The sequence below is a fragment of the Aquila chrysaetos genome, chromosome 10, assembly GCF_900496995.4.
Source record: "Aquila chrysaetos chrysaetos chromosome 10, bAquChr1.4, whole genome shotgun sequence".
In the NCBI taxonomy this organism is placed as follows: domain Eukaryota; kingdom Metazoa; phylum Chordata; class Aves; order Accipitriformes; family Accipitridae; genus Aquila; species Aquila chrysaetos.
In genome coordinates, this window is record NC_044013.1 from 30,619,666 (window position 1) to 30,636,970 (window position 17,305).

Here is a 17,305-nt window from a genome sequence, read left to right on the forward strand (position 1 = left end):
GAGAAACCCACCGTATCTGTAGCCCATCCTCATCCTACAGACAGCCAGAAGGTGCCCACCCTTGTGGGCAAGGAGAGAGCCGCACCACCCACCCTGTCTTGACCCCATCCAGCTCCCGCAGGCAGATCAAAGCTGCTCGCAGCCATGGACAAAGGGAGCTCCGCAAGAACCACCGTATCTGTACACCATTCTCGTCCTACGGACAGCCAGGAGGTGCGCACGCTCGTGGGCAAAGGGAGAGCCGCACCACCCACCCCACCTCTGTAACATCTCATGGTCCCACAAGCAACTGGAGGGAACACGCAGCCATGCACATTCTCAGCTCTGGATCCTTTCACAGCAAGACAGGCGCAATTCCCACACTCCACGCAGAGACACCCTCAGCATTCATTGCCAGCCACTCGTGGGCGCACGCTTCCACGCTGGGCCACGGCTTCAAGGCCAAAGGTGTGAAAGATCACCTTCCGAAAACTCAACAAGCCTCTTTCTTCCAGAAGAGCCCTCAAACCCACAACTCGCAGCAGCAAGTACCACCCAAAGCTTCAAGAGAGGGCCGCGGCTACCACCTGCTGCTTTGAGTTCTCTTTTACCCTTTGCCGAGCTGCTGCTCTGTACACTGATCCTACAGCCTCTTCCTTTCCTTCCCCAGCACTACCAATTCTTCTTGTCGAGTCTATTGCATCGTTTATTTAACTGCGCCTTCTCACTGGACTGCTGGAAAAGCGGCATCACACGCATGCAGCACCAACTCCAGGCACCAGCCCTGCTGATGTCATGGCCACCACATCACAGCCAGCAGACTGCTCCTGGTGCTCCACGTCACAAAGGCCTTGCTGACACGACTAGCCCCAGAAGGGGAGAAAAAGGGCTGCGCCAAGCCACACTGCCAGACCAGGGGGCAGGGGAGCGAGATCTGAGACCAGCAGGCACCCAGGGCAAGGCAAGCAGGCTGGGACTCCCCACAGCAATGGAGGGTGACGGCTCTTTGGCTGCTTCTCCTGGGAATTACAGCCAGGCTCCTGCCAAGGGACGCAACAAGACCACGGCTCCTGTCCTCTCCCACCTCGTCACTGGGACGGAGAGCTCTCAACACGCCGCAGGACACATAAGCCACTACCCATCCCGGGCTTGCAGGGAGCTTCCCAAAGCCACGGGCAAAGGCAACGCCACAAAGTTGTGCCCTGGGGGGCTGAGGGCTGGTCCCGAAACGGACATCCTGGCACCAGCCATGGCCATGGCACAGCCAGCAGACTACGCCTGGTGGTCCACTTCAGAAACGGGTTGGACACACGGCTGGCTGCGGAACGGTAGAAAAGGGGCTGCACCAGACGAGACTGGCAGACGACGAGACGGGCTAGCAAAGACTTACAGGCGCTGAGAAACCCACCGTATCTGTAGCCCATCCTCATCCTACAGACAGCCAGAAGGTGCCCACGCTCGTGGGCAAGGAGAGAGCCGCATCACCCACCCTGTCTCGACCCCATCCAGCTCCCGCAGGCAGGTCAAAGGTGCTCGCAGCCATGGACAAAGGGAGCTCCGCAAGAACCACCGTATCTGTACACCATCCTCGTCCTACGGACAGCCAGGAGGTGCGCACGCTCGTGGGCAAAGGGAGAGCCGCACCACCCACCCCAGCTCTGTAACATCTCATGGTCCCACAAGCAACTGGAGGGAACACGCAGCCATGGCCATTCTCAGCTTTGGATCCTTTCACAGCAAGACAGGCGCAATTCCCACGCTCCACGCAGAGACACCCTCAGCATTCATTGCCAGCCACTCGTGGGCGCACGCTTCCACACTGCGCCACGGCTTCAATGCCAAAGGTGTGAAAGATCACCTTCCGAAAACTCAACAAGCCTCTTTCTTCCAGAACAGCCCTCAAGCCCACAACTCTCAGCAGCAAGTACCACCCAAAGCTTCAAAAGAGGGCCGCGGCTACCACCTGCTGCTTTGAGTTCTCTTTATACCCTTTGCCGAGCTGCTGCTCTGTACACTGATCCTACAGCCTCTTCCTTCCCTTCCCCAGCACTACCAGTTCTTCTCTTCCAGTGTATTGCAGCGTTTATTTAACTGCGCCTTCTCACTGGACTGCTGGAAAAGCGGCATCACACGCATGCAGCACCAACTCCAGGCACCAGCCCTGCTGATGTCATGGCCACCACATCACAGCCAGCAGACTGCTCCTGGTGCTCCACGTCACAAAGGCCTTGCTGACACGACTAGCCCCAGAAGGGGAGAAAAAGGGCTGCGCCAAGCCACACTGCCAGACCAGGGGGCAGGGGAGCGAGATCTGAGACCAGCAGGCACCCAGGGCAAGGCAAGCAGGCTGGGACTCCCCACAGCAATGGAGGGTGACGGCTCTTTGGCTGCTTCTCCTGGGAATTACAGCCAGGCTCCTGCCAAGGGACGCAACAAGACCACGGCTCCTGTCCTCTCCCACCTCGTCACTTGGACGGAGAGCTCTCAACACGCCGCAGGACACATAAGCCACTACCCATCCCGGGCTTGCAGGGCAGCTTCCCAAAGCCACGGGCAAAGGCAACGCCACAAAGTTGTGCCCTGGGGGGCTGAGGGCTGGTCCCGAAACGGACATCCTGGCACCAGCCACTGGCCATGGCACAGCCAGCAGACTACGCCCGGTGGTCCACTTCAGAAACGGGTTGGACACACGGCTGGCTGCGGAACGGTAGAAAAGGGGCTGCACCAGACGAGACTGGCAGACGACGAGACGGGCTAGCAAAGACTTACAGGCGCTGAGAAACCCACCGTATCTGTAGCCCATCCTCATCCTACAGACAGCCAGAAGGTGCCCACCCTTGTGGGCAAGGAGAGAGCCGCACCACCCACCCTGTCTTGACCCCATCCAGCTCCCGCAGGCAGATCAAAGGCTGCTCGCAGCCATGGACAAAGGGAGCTCCGCAAGAACCACCGTATCTGTACACCATTCTCGTCCTACGGACAGCCAGGAGGTGCGCACGCTCGTGGGCAAAGGGAGAGCCGCACCACCCACCCCACCTCTGTAACATCTCATGGTCCCACAAGCAACTGGAGGGAACACGCAGCCATGCACATTCTCAGCTCTGGATCCTTTCACAGCAAGACAGGCGCAATTCCCACACTCCACGCAGAGACACCCTCAGCATTCATTGCCAGCCACTCGTGGGCGCACGCTTCCACGCTGGGCCACGGCTTCAATGCCAAAGGTGTGAAAGATCACCTTCCGAAAACTCAACAAGCCTCTTTCTTCCAGAACAGCCCTCAAACCCACAACTCTCAGCAGCAAGTACCACCCAAAGCTTCAAGAGAGGGCCGCGGCCACCACCTGCTGCTTTGAGTTCTCTTTTACCCTTTGCCGAGCTGCTGCTCTGTACACTGATCCTACAGCCTCTTCCTTTCCTTCCCCAGCACTACCAGTTCTTCTTTTCGAGTCTATTGCATCGTTTATTTAACTGCGCCTTCTCACTGGACTGCTGGAAAAGCGGCATCACACGCATGCAGCACCAACTCCAGGCACCAGCCCTGCTGATGTCATGGCCACCACATCACAGCCAGCAGACTGCTCCTGGTGCTCCACGTCACAAAGGCCTTGCTGACACGACTAGCCCCAGAAGGGGAGAAAAAGGGCTGCGCCAAGCCACACTGCCAGACCAGGGGGCAGGGGAGCGAGATCTGAGACCAGCAGGCACCCAGGGCAAGGCAAGCAGGCTGGGACTCCCCACAGCAATGGAGGGTGACGGCTCTTTGGCTGCTTCTCCTGGGAATTACAGCCAGGCTCCTGCCAAGGGACGCAACAAGACCACGGCTCCTGTCCTCTCCCACCTCGTCACTGGACGGAGAGCTCTCAACACGCCGCAGGACACATAAGCCACTACCCATCCCGGGCTTGCAGGGCGCTTCCCAAAGCCACGGGCAAAGGCAACGCCACAAAGTTGTGCCCTGGGGGGCTGAGGGCTGGTCCCGAAACGGACATCCTGGCACCAGCCACGGCCATGGCACAGCCAGCAGACTACGCCCGGTGGTCCACTTCAGAAACGGGTTGGACACACGGCTGGCTGCGGAACGGTAGAAAAGGGGCTGCACCAGACGAGACTGGCAGACGACGAGACGGGCTAGCAAAGACTTACAGGCGCTGAGAAACGCACCGTATCTGTAGCCCATCCTCATCCTACAGACAGCCAGAAGGTGCCCACCCTTGTGGGCAAGGAGAGAGCCGCACCACCCACCCTGTCTTGACCCCATCCAGCTCCCGCAGGCAGATCAAAGGTGCTCGCAGCCATGGACAAAGGGAGCTCCGCAAGAACCACCGTATCTGTACACCATTCTCGTCCTACGGACAGCCAGGAGGTGCGCAACGCTCGTGGGCAAAGGGAGAGCCGCACCACCCACCCCACCTCTGTAACATCTCATGGTCCCACAAGCAACTGGAGGGAACACGCAGCCATGGACATTCTCAGCTCTGGATCCTTTCACAGCAAGACAGGCGCAATTCCCACACTCCACGCAGAGACACCCTCAGCATTCATTGCCAGCCACTCGTGGGCGCACGCTTCCACGCTGGGCCACGGCTTCAAGGCCAAAGGTGTGAAAGATCACCTTCCGAAAACTCAACAAGCCTCTTTCTTCCAGAAGAGCCCTCAAACCCACAACTCGCAGCAGCAAGTACCACCCAAAGCTTCAAGAGAGGGCCGCGGCTACCACCTGCTGCTTTGAGTTCTCTTTTACCCTTTGCCGAGCTGCTGCTCTGTACACTGATCCTGCAGCCTCTTCCTTTCCTTCCCCAGCACTACCAATTCTTCTTTTCGTGTCTATTGCATCGTTTATTTAACTGCGCCTCCTCACTGGACTGCTGGAAAAGCGGCATCACACGCATGCAGCACCAACTCCAGGCACCAGCCCTGCTGATGTCATGGCCACCACATCACAGCCAGCAGACTGCTCCTGGTGCTCCACGTCACAAAGGCCTTGCTGACACGACTAGCCCCAGAAGGGGAGAAAAAGGGCTGCGCCAAGCCACACTGCCAGACCAGGGGGCAGGGGAGCGAGATCTGAGACCAGCAGGCACCCAGGGCAAGGCAAGCAGGCTGGGACTCCCCACAGCAATGGAGGGTGACGGCTCTTTGGCTGCTTCTCCTGGGAATTACAGCCAGGCTCCTGCCAAGGGACGCAACAAGACCACGGCTCCTGTCCTCTCCCACCTCGTCACTTGGACGGAGAGCTCTCAACACGCCACAGGACAGATAAGACACCCCTGGCCACTACTCATCCCGCGCTTGCAGGGAGCTTCCCAAAGCCACGGGCAAAGGGAATGACACAAAATTGTGCCCCGGGGGGCTGAGGGCTGGTCCCGAAACAGACATCCTGGCACCAGCCATGGCCATGGCACAGCCAGCAGACTACGCCTGGTGGTCCACGTCAGAAGCAGGTTGGACACACGGCTGGCTGCGGAACGGTAGAAAAGGGGCTGCACCGGACGAGACTGGCAGACGACGAGACGGGCTAGCAAAGACTTCCAGGCTCTGAATAAGCCACCGTATCTGTAGCCCATCCTCGTGCTACAGACAGCCAGAAGGTGCCCACCCTGCTGGGCAAGGAGAGAGCCGCATCACCCACCCTGTCTCGACCCCATCCAGCTCCCGCAGGCAGGTCAAAGGTGCTCGCAGCCATGGACAATGGGAGGTCTGCAAGACCCACCGTATCTGTACCCCATCCTCGTCCTACGGACAGCCAGGAGGTGCCCACGCTCGTGAGCAAAGGGAGAGCCGCATCACCCACCCTATCTCGGCCCCATCCAGCTCCCGCAGGCAGGTCAAAGGTGCTCGCAGCCATGGACAGAGGGAGCTCCGCAAGACCCACCGTATCTGTACCCCATCCTCGTCCTACGGACAGCCAGGAGGTGCCCACGCTCGTGAGCAAAGGGAGAGCCGCATCACCCACCCTATCTCGGCCCCATCCAGCTCCCGCAGGCAGGTCAAAGGTGCTCGCAGCCATGGACAGTGGGAGGTCCGCAAGACCCACCGTATCTCTAGCCCATCCTCGTCCTACGGACAGCCAGGAGGTGCCCACGCTCGTGAGCAAAGGGAGAGCCGCACCACCCACCCCAGCTCTGTAACATCTCATGGTCCCACAAGCAACTGGAGGGAACACGCAGCCATGGACATTCTCAGCTTTGGATCCTTTCACAGCAAGACAGGCGCAATTCCCACGCTCCACGCAGAGACACCCTCAAGCATTCACTTCCAGCCACTCATGGACGCGCAGTTCCACACTGGGCCATGTCTTCAATGCCAAAGTTGCCCACTCTCGCAAGCAAAGGCAGAGCTGCACCACCCACCATACCTGCAGATTATCTAGGTTCCACGGCTGCTTGAAGGTGCCCAGCTGCCGTGGACAAAGGCAGTGTCGGAACACCCACCACCTCTGTACCATGTCATGGTTCCTAAAGCAGCTGGAAGCATTATGCAGCCATGGACAATGAGAGCACTGCAACACCCGTTTTATCTGTACCCCGTCGTCATACCAGATATATCTGAAGCTTCATACAGCTGTTGACAAAGGGAGCACCGTACCACCCGTCATGTCTTTACCTCAGCCCGGTCCTAGAGCCAGCTAAAACTGCCAAGATTTTCTTTCATGCATTAATAATCATCAGTTACAACAGTCTAAACGAGGATTTCTATTTAAAACTTAAACATCCACAGGGTGTTTTAAAGCAAGTTCTGGTTTGTGACTATCTTGTAGCAGTTCATTATGCCAAGAAAAAGAAGCAAGTGTAATCTTGGTGACATACACATAATATCTGAGATCTCAGTTTTGCTGTTCTAGTCAAATTGAATGTTGTGCATCCTGCAAGCAATTAGTTTGTACTAATCTATGAGCAATGCCTTTGCAGCAGGTTTTACAATCAGTCATAACCAAAGAGATGTTTCAGTGATCAGATGAATATGACATGGTGTGGAAATCAGAAACCTGGTTCTCAAATAGATTAAAATGTGCCTGGGTAACCTACATTTTTTTGCTCCCCAGTATTCTGACACAGCATCACATATTTCTCTGACAGGATACTATTTGGTATTCTAAGATTAGCTACACAGAAGATACGGATAGAAGATACTGAAGTTTAAAAATACTGTTAGCTTTTTTAAGATAAAAATGGGGTTTTCCCCATGTTTTGAAGTTTTTTAGGGCTACTTCCCTGAGTTTATCACTAATCTGAAATTATTTTGTGTCACCAAGTGAAGACTCAGGAGAATTTTAGAAGATCTAATTGGAAACATCTACAGAGCTCTACAAAGTTCCAATTATGTCCATTAAACTAAAAAGTCATTAAATCTATCTAACAAAAAAAAATAAAAACAATCCAAAAAAAAAAACCCCACAAAAAAAACCTCAATACAAATGGAATTCCTTACAGAAACAGTTTGCACTACAATACGTACGTCCATCTTTTGGCTGGATGACTGTTCTGTTGTGTCAGTACTTATTGGACAAGACAAAATAAATACACATAAACACCCAGAGACACAGTCAAAAGCACTAGCAGAATGTTGCTTTTTGCAAAGCAAAACTAGCAACATCAAAAATAATCTGCAATATAAAGAACATGAGCAGGAAGAGCTGAGATGCTCAAGAACTTTGTTGATTGTGTAGTAACGTGTTAAGATTCTGTGACATTAGGGCCTCCAAACAGAGTTTTAAAGCCTTCACGAATCTAGAGATAAAGTAATTTAATCTATCCAAATGAGAAGCCAAGAAAAAATAAATGACCTACAGTGTATTCCAGCCATGAAAATTTGCAGAGGCATGCAGTAAAACATACAAATATTCACATGAATAGGCAAATTTCTATATATATACACAAAGACACACATACGTATACACTCTAAAAACAACACAAATACATTCACAGTAAAAAACTAGTTACATATAAGAAGATCTAGGTTAAATGAAAAAAATCATCCTTCTCTTACTCTATCCAAGTATTTTGAAACATTTCCCTTCACACTGAAAACAGGCACTCAGGCTGTTGTTAGATGGCAGACTATAGTACCTCACACACAAGCTGGCCTTATTCCATATTCAGAAATCAAATTTGCAAGATAATGGGACAGTAAAGCACAAATTTTTGCTCCTTAGAGGCAGGTGTCAAGAAACACCATTATCCTCACAAAATCCTGACAGAAATCTACCACAGCTACCGCATTAAGATTTTGTCCTGGAAACGAAGGTTGCCTCAGGAGATAGCCCAGGCTGTGGGACCTATGGTGATTTGGAAGGAGAGGAATGCGTAGAGAAATATTTGTCCATTTCTGTACCTCACAAGCACTAAAAATCCGTGAATCCCCCATTTAGAGAATTAATTTGTAAATGGGAGATCACACTTAAATAATTCAGGATTTAATTCAGGACAACGTTTCCTTCAAAGACTTAAGTATTCCTTTAATAAATTGCTTCTGTCTTATATTACCTGACACAAATACATCTGGAGCTAGGTACATTTTCCTCTGATCATGTCATAGGCACATGTGGTTTGTCCTAAGAGAGGCCTCAGCCTAGTTTTTCAAAGGAAATCAGAAAGTCAAGGTTAGCTTTATCCCAAAGAGACACTCGCTAAGGGAATATGCCTGAGAGGTACTATAGTGGACCAATCTACTTCTGGCTGACATCAGTAAAGTTTCCAACTCTCCACAAGCTTCAGTAGAAGGTGACAAACTATGCAGCCAAAAAAGGCACTGAGGGACAATCAAGCTAGGTGACAGCAGAGAACTTGATGACATCATACGTGGCAGATGATGTTCCTCACTAGTTTAATTACATAATTGAAACACATGACACTGGAAGGTTTTCAGTTCTTACCTGTTCTTTTATTTCTGTCCACATAACAATACTTGATCTCATAATCTTTAAATAAGGCATGGATTTCCTAAAGAGAAAAGTACAAGTAACATCAGATAAATTCACCAGACCAAATAAGTGCATAATTCATCTTCATTGGGGGGGGGGGGAACAAACCCCCCCAAAACCCGCCCCAACCAAAAAACTTTCCCAATAAACAGAAAATCTCACCATAGAAACACTATCAAATACTTGTTTTTAAAAGAGCTCATTATACTACTGCATCAATGTTTTTATCTCATATATAAAATTGGCTTACTGAATTTGATTAATTTACTTTTCGTTACATAAAGTCACATAAGCACAACAGCATGTCCTGTTGATTGTCTTCTGATAAAGATGAATAACATCACAGTTCGTTAAATACCAAAACCCCCACAATTTCTCCGAAGTACAGCTAGCATAGTTAAAATACCACACAGACAAGAAATACCGGCAACATCACATCATGCAGTTTACTGAGGGCAGGAACACTGTCATAAAATACAACAGTTGGTTTAGTTTCCTATAACTGCTCAGTTCACTTTAACAGATTTTCACTCTTTTAATAATGAATATTCTTTCCACCAGCAGGTAATTGTGCCCAGAATACCCCCCGGAAAGTGTCTTCTATCAATTACTGCACATGCTCAATGAAGAATCAATCCCAAGAGCATTATTTGCTCCCACTAATTAACAGAGAGAGAACAGGGCTGTGGGAGGGGTGGGGTAGGAGCGAGTGTAAGAAAGAGGTGTGTACCAGTTTGCTGTGGCTATTCCCCAACAAGAGGGTGTATGCACATGCCCCACAAAAACCACAAACTATTACCAGTTCAGTGGCGAGAATGCAGACATGAACGTTAACCATCCCCAAGAAGAAACCAAGAGTAGTAACGTGGATATAAGTATTCTTTTACGTGGATAAGTCCCATAAACAATAGCGAAAGACCATCTCAGTAAGCAAAATAATCAACCAACTTTGTCTGAAAGTTTAATTGCAGACAATTTCCAGCAGCCCAGTCTACTTGCCAGTTTGCTAATTCAATATATATAGCCTAGAGGTTAATTGGGTTCTCTGTGACTGGTATCAGGTGCGTACCTTTTAGTCAAGCCAGCACCAATCTCTAGTTTCACTAGTTAACAGCCGTCAAATACTACATTAAGAAAATATGGCAGTATTTCACAAGCTACCAGCCATCCTCTAATCAGATGCCATAAGGATGTGGTTTCGGAAAAGCAAAATACACCAGGCATAATTCAAAGATTCGGACCAGGTAGGCAATTTGACTGTGGACATCTCTCAAACGAGAATTAGACGGTGGTTCATTCTCAGTCCCGGGAGACTGAGAAGACACTTTCTGCAGAGTTTTGTACAGCTCAGCTGTACTGTGGCACTGAGGACTCTAAAGAAGTTATTTCTGTCTCACTTAGAAAAAGGGGGACATGTTTACCTTTTTTATTTCCTAGATTATTTTACAAGAGTAACACTGAAAATTATATATGATGATTAAGTAGCAGGAAATACTATTTCAAACAGCTCAGAACACCCTTGAAAGCCATCTGTGAATCAGATGATTCCACATGATTTCCCAGTAACTGTTTGAAACTTCAACTGAGAGGGAAAACAGCCTGTAATGAACATATCTTTGTGGGATAATTATGAGGTCTCATGTAAAAAATGATGAGAACGTAAGGAAGATTTAAAATTAAAACCTAATTTAAGCAAAGTAGTTTTAGTAAAGATTTTAACACCAACTTCCACAGGTTGTTGCAAACACTGCCACGTTTGTGCAACGGGCTCTTCCAGGAAGGTGCTTGTTCTTGTGCTCTCATGGCCCCCAATGGCAGGGCTGAGACCTCTACCTGTGGAATTGGGTTTGTGTAGTATTTCAATGAAAGCATTTTTCACATAAAGACCATTTGTGACAATTTACAAAAATAAAACACACTATGCCGGCTCTTAAGCAAATGTGTACTCCTTCAAATTAAACAGATATATAGATATCTGTGTACATTAGACTAAGATTCCTCATAATATTTTCAGAATTACAAAGCTGGCTTTTGGACTCGGGCACTTCTCTAAACTTTACCTTCAACATCTTTCAACACTTAGGTCCCTTAGAAAAGGACAAACATTACCATTTTAATGTTGTTAACAGTTTCTACTCCCGACAGGTCAGAGCAGAACTCTCAGGGAAAGCAACAAGAACACTTTACTTGCTGTTCCTAACCAGGTTCAGCTGTGCACCACCAAACATCATGCACCAACAGCACTGAACATGGTTGGTCCCTTCGGTGTAAACAGTTACCCAGTATTTGGGCCAGGAAGGAGTGTTTACTCTGGGAGGAGAAACAGGTCATCCAAGTCAGGTGTATTCTCTGGCACAAGCCTATTAACTTGCAAGGAATGTAAGCAGAGGGCTGTTTGCCTGAGCACAGCAGAAACAAACAGCCACAGTTCATTTCCCATTCCCAACCTCCCAGCAGCCCGCCAGCTCATGCACCCGGGGAGCGCAGCCTCCACACCCCCCAGCCCAGCTACGCCAGCCCACTCCCCATGTCAGGACCTACAACCACCACTGCACACACCCACTGAGAAGTCATCAAGCCCCTACCCACACTGTGCAGGAGGAAAACCTCTCGCCCTCCCCAGGTTAGCCTCACCTTGGCACTGCCTTGTGCTGGGCAGCCACGTGAGAAGGGCAATGCAAGCACTCACCATTTATCATCACGCAAGGTTTAGCAAAGCAGCAGTAATAAACCCCATGGTCGTACCACACGCGAGCACTTGCTGCCATCCCCAGTGCCACCACTTCGCCCATGCTCACAATATCCACATCCATACCACCTGTTGGGCAAGCCAGGCCACTATTAGTATTTTTTCCACATAACTTTTACAAAACTGCTTCTCCTAAAGGATTTTTTCCTCTTTTATAAATGAATGAATCTACTAGCCTAAAAAAGAGTGACTGACAATTACCACGATAATCATGATTTAACCGTGCCATACTAAGTCTAAACAAAATGGCAACATCCACTAACATGCTGAAGGTCTAGCTGCCCGAGTGTCAATGCACTGAACATCAGGCTACATTATGGTATTTTGACAACAAAAACTGTAAGCAGTTATAAAGCTATCTGGCAGACATACAGCAGTCATGGATCCCGTGAAGTTTCCAACACAAACGCTGTTTATAGCGGTGCCTATCTTGGCCCTCAATTATTGCACTCCTAGGATTGACTCCTAGTTGGCTCCTGAACCAGATGTAAAACTCAGCACGAACTCTTGGGCACCAAGGTGTGTTTGTACCTGCGCAAAGTCCCCGCCAGGCAGCTCCCAGGGCATGTGTCCCTGGTCAAAGCAAGGATGATACATACCACAGAAATGGAGAGGAGAGAAAATGGAGGACAGACCTTGCTCAGAGTAACAGCAGTTGCATAAACACATGGGCCATGCCAGCAGCTCTAACTGAACATCCTGGAACAGAAATGTAACCAATAATGCTTAGCTACTATACAGATCCTTAAACTTTCGAAGTTCTTAAAAGCAGACTTTGAAAGCTACTTTATCTTATCATCAGTAAAAATTAAAATCCTAACTAGAAAATAATCAGTTCATAATTTAAAATTAGCAGAAAAAGCAAACCCAAATATATTAAAGGGAGTTTAAGAGAAACCACTAGTAAGTACAGGCTGAATATACTTTTAAAATGTATTACTTACTACTATAAGAAATGTGCTCTTCAAATACTTCAGTTCTTGGCCTGTCCTGTCTTGCCTTGGGTAGAAAACCTGGCAACATGAGTTTTTACCACATACTCTCCGTTTGAAATTTGCATCTCTCAAATGGAAAGAATGCCTTCCTTAGAGAGGATCTGTCTTTATGCTTTATTACCTGCACTGTTTTAAACACAAACAAGAAAGGGAGTCATTAACAGGCATATTTGTCCTATTTATCAGATTAGTAAAGTTCAATGTATTATTTCTAATAAAATCAGCTTTTCATACCCAGGATCTCATAGTGCAGGAAAAGAAATATGCAAGAAATACTCAGTCGTCACCTGGAACAAGATACCATGTATATAAAGCCTACAGCACCCGAAACCCAAGTATTTTTCTCTCTCCAGATGCAATACCAAAATGTGTTATTCTGGCAACAAAAATATTTAACAATTATAATGGCACCTGGCCAGATTTCTACAGTAAGCTTTAGTGGTTTTTCCAATATAAACACTGTACAAGCCTGGTCTATAACTTCGCTCTCAGTAAGTAGCTGAAGGCCTAAACTTCACTCGCATATTCTTGAAACGGACTCAAATATGTTTTAAGTAGTTGAACTAAATAACATGTTTGGCTAACCAAGAAGTTTTAAATTATCTCATAAACTAAAAAAGACTTTGTTTTCATTTGTGCAGGCAGAGCAGGAAAGAGGAGGACGTCTCAGGAAAAAGCTTTACATTTACAAATTATATAATGGGGTGTTCCTTTAATTCAAATTTCAGACCACTGAATCTTTGAGTCCATGACATGATACATGGATTTCACTGCAGATATTAAAAAAACCAAAAAAGTCTGCTGTGAAAAAAAGGTAGTATACAAGAGAAGATCAACACACTTTAAAATAACAATCTGTTACTGAGGGAAAATCCCAGAGACTCTGTTCAAGAGTAAGAAGTGGAGTACATACCACCACCAAGAGGGTTAGATAACAAAGCACAGGGACTGACGCAAAGTGCAATTTTAAACATCTCCTGTCTACTAATGACCACACAGGTTGGAGGTCCTCAAATTTTCACCACATGGTGAAATTGACTGCCTTGCTCCTAACAAGCAAAATTTCAGAGATTGGGCTTACCATACCATATAGTATGTTCTCTTCTTTGACAAATTTTCAAATTTTTTTCAATGTTGCATTAAAGAAAGTTCTTTGATGAGCAATGGCTGTAGGATCAAGTCTAAGATGTGTAGCAGATGTCTACCTGCCCAGGCATCCAGGAACAGTGAGCACAGAGGTGTGCCCTAAAGCTTTTGCTCAGCACAGTCCCTCTTCACTTCCACTAACAATCACAAACTATGAAACCTGAACTAAAATCAAGCCTGTAACTTTAAGCCATAAATTGCCTTTGGGGCAAACATTTTTGTTTGAGAATTGACTCTCACACCCTCCAAAAGATCTTTAAGTAAAGTAATACAAAAAAACCATTAAGACAGAAGAACAACAGTTTCTCAATAACCTTATGATGGACATGGAATGAAAAACATATTTCTCTGATCTTCCAGAGACATGTTAGTGTGTTGGTAAGAGGAACACTATGGGACTGGAAACGAATTTCATAATCCTGGGTATAGCGGGTGGTATGCAAGCTAAATGAAAGATGAAAAAGACATGGAAGAGATACCATGAGAGAGCAAGAGCACAAAGCAAAAGAAAAGCAATAAAGAAAATCAAAAAGCACGTACATCCTAAGGCATGAGAGCTACTCACTATCCAGCAAGTATGCCTTTCACGTTCAGTCAGTGTGACGGAGGACTGACTAAAACACAAAGGCCCCTTCTACTTAAAGGTCTTGCATACAACAGATGGGGAGAGAGTACTTCCTGAAATCGTCACAGTTCATTAAAGGCTTTCGATCAAAAAGGAACAAGGAAAAATTGAGGCTAATCCAGGGAGAAAGAAGAAAAAAAAACCAACCAACCCCACCAGAAATAGCATCGTAATAAGTAGTGATTTGTCTTTTGATCAGGAACAGACACCAGTGAAAAAAACTGGATGGGTACATCAGGTCCCAAAACACAAAATCAATCGCTATCCCAGGTGGACTGCACCAGTTTCTCAACACCTAAATGTTTTGTCTTTCTTTAGGTTCTGTTGTGCCAAAGAAGAACTACAGGGTATTAAAATAATTAATCAGCCCTACTTTACTTCATGTCCTACATTAAAGTAGAACAAACCCTCTGCAAGATTTATTTTCTAGCCTCAGATGCTAAAGAAAAGCAGAAATGTGAATGTACTATGGCGGCATTTAAAGATAAACAAGCACAGATCAGAAAATTGTTGAAAGCAAGTGCATCTTCCACAGCACTGGCTTCTTAGCTACAAAGAGGGGAATCAAAAAGTGAACAGCCCTCGTTGGTCAGCTAATCTTAGCAGTGAAGATGGGAGATTTTGCCACAAATCTTGGGAATGATTTGCAAGAAAGATACCCAAACTCTATTCTTCCTAACAGCAACTCCATGGGATACAAACTGGTAGGCCAGGGTACCAGACTCCTGATTACATCAGTTATGAGCCGCTGCTCCTATGGAAGTGAATCAGACATAAATAAGGAACCACTAACAGTGAAAAAACAATGACTTGGGGGAAATAAAAAACAATTATTCTAATCCATTGGTGTAATTACAAAAACCAAAACAAAAAGAAGCTGACTTGCCATACACCACTTCAGCAAAATAAAACTTCCCGCTCAGTAAGGTACAACTTCACTTACACTCTGGTCATCCTGAAGTTCTTGGCATCTCTTTACCAGTAAAGGAGAGAAGTTGTTATTGTTACCTTCCCTCCCTCTGCCCAGAGCAGTGCTCCTGCCTCCCAGAGCACCCAGAGCGGTTTTATGATAGTTCCAAGGACCTTCAAGGCAATGCATGCCTTTGAGCACTGCACTTTCAACATCGTCTACAATTGTGTTCCTTGCTGTTGAAATGGATTAGTTGATTCATCTCTGATGGTTCAGGGAGATGCACGCACAACAAGGCAAGCACAAGAGACATCCAACGAAGAGATTGCCAATTCATTGCCAAGCACTGACCAGAATAAAATGAACAACTACAACCATGCTTACCTTTAAGTCTCTTTGCAAAAATTCTTGATACAAACATCAGTCTTACCACAATACTGCATCAGAGGCTATTAATGCTAACAAGAACAGACCCACTATCTGACATTTTTCAAAAAGACCAACACCAATGGGACAATCTTGCCTGTCTTACTGTAAAACATCACACGACTGCCCTGCTAGGATTCCTTGGATCCCGCTTATGGCCCTTCATCCTAATGAAGCCATAAAATGATTACTCTGGCAAGAGCAGATGACACTTCCCCACTCTTGCAAGAAGAATTGCAAGTTAGAGGAGTATGTTCTGCAAAGGCTGCAGGAGAGAGGATCGTTGCTCTGGAGAGCGCATCCTGTATGTGAAGGCTGCTATGCACCGCAACGCTCTTGATGCAAGCAGCGAAGCTCCACGGAGAAACAGGAAGGCCCATTGTGACCCTCCGTGCAGCCTGGTCCACAGTCGGTACTGGAATTCTCTTTTTAAGACAGTAGTCACTGCTACAGTATTACCTCAAAATCTGAAGTGCATTCAGAATAACACCTAGGGGCCCCATATTCTCAGTGCATGGTGTGTTACCAGATCACACCTCTCCAAAAGCTTCAGAGCAAGAAGATCAGATTGAGAGGAGAAGGAATTCCCCCCAAGTAGAACAAAATACCAAGCACATTTTTAATATAGTTTCCATATAGCCACAATGATAGAAAAATATCAGATTGAGGGAGGGAGGGAAAACACGACATTAGTTAAGGCAGGAGTTGATCTGGTAAGCTGTTTTACACACAACACTGACCCAACTAACAGGAATCTGTCAGTAACAAGTGCATTTCTAGCGAATTTTATAGATTCAGCAATCTAAAAAGTAACAAAAATATAGCTGTACAGGTATCAACAGTGCTTCATCTCAAGATTTAGAGAAGTCACAGCAACGGTGTATGTCCGTTTTTAGGTCATTATCGCACTAAAGGTTTGATAATGTCCACAGTTCGGGTACTGTGCTGGAGCAATCAGAAGAGGACAAATATGGGGGACTAACTGGCAACTCTAGAAGACTTCACCACGACAGGTGAGTACAAAATCGATTGACTTGCTAACCAAACAGTAAATGGAGACTTTGCCTTCAAGAACAGTGAAGGTGCTAATAAAAATGTTTACCACATATCTGTCACAAAAATACCTTTCTCCGTGGCTGTAGTGCTAGAATTGCTTGAAGAAATACTAATCCTGCAAGTACATATTTGCAGGTTGAGCTATAAAGCCCAATGCAGAAAGAATCTTCTTGACATAATTTTGACTTAATTTGTTCCCCCTTTGGATTTGTTTCATACTGACACTCCATGAAAAAAGCTCCTACAGGAATGCTGACTTACTTGATGTGACAGACTGCAAAGTGCTTTCTTCAGGCCGTCCTTCCTCCTGAAAACAGGCTCTGGATTTCCTTAAGAACAAAGATGTTGCCAAATGCTTTTAGAGAGAAATCCCACTTGCCAAGATTCAAATGCGGGCAGCATTTGCCCCTTAACAATAGCCACTGAGCACCTAAAGTGCTGAATGCTTCTGACACATAAAGATCCCTGTGTTTGGTTTCTAAGACTACCAACCCGTG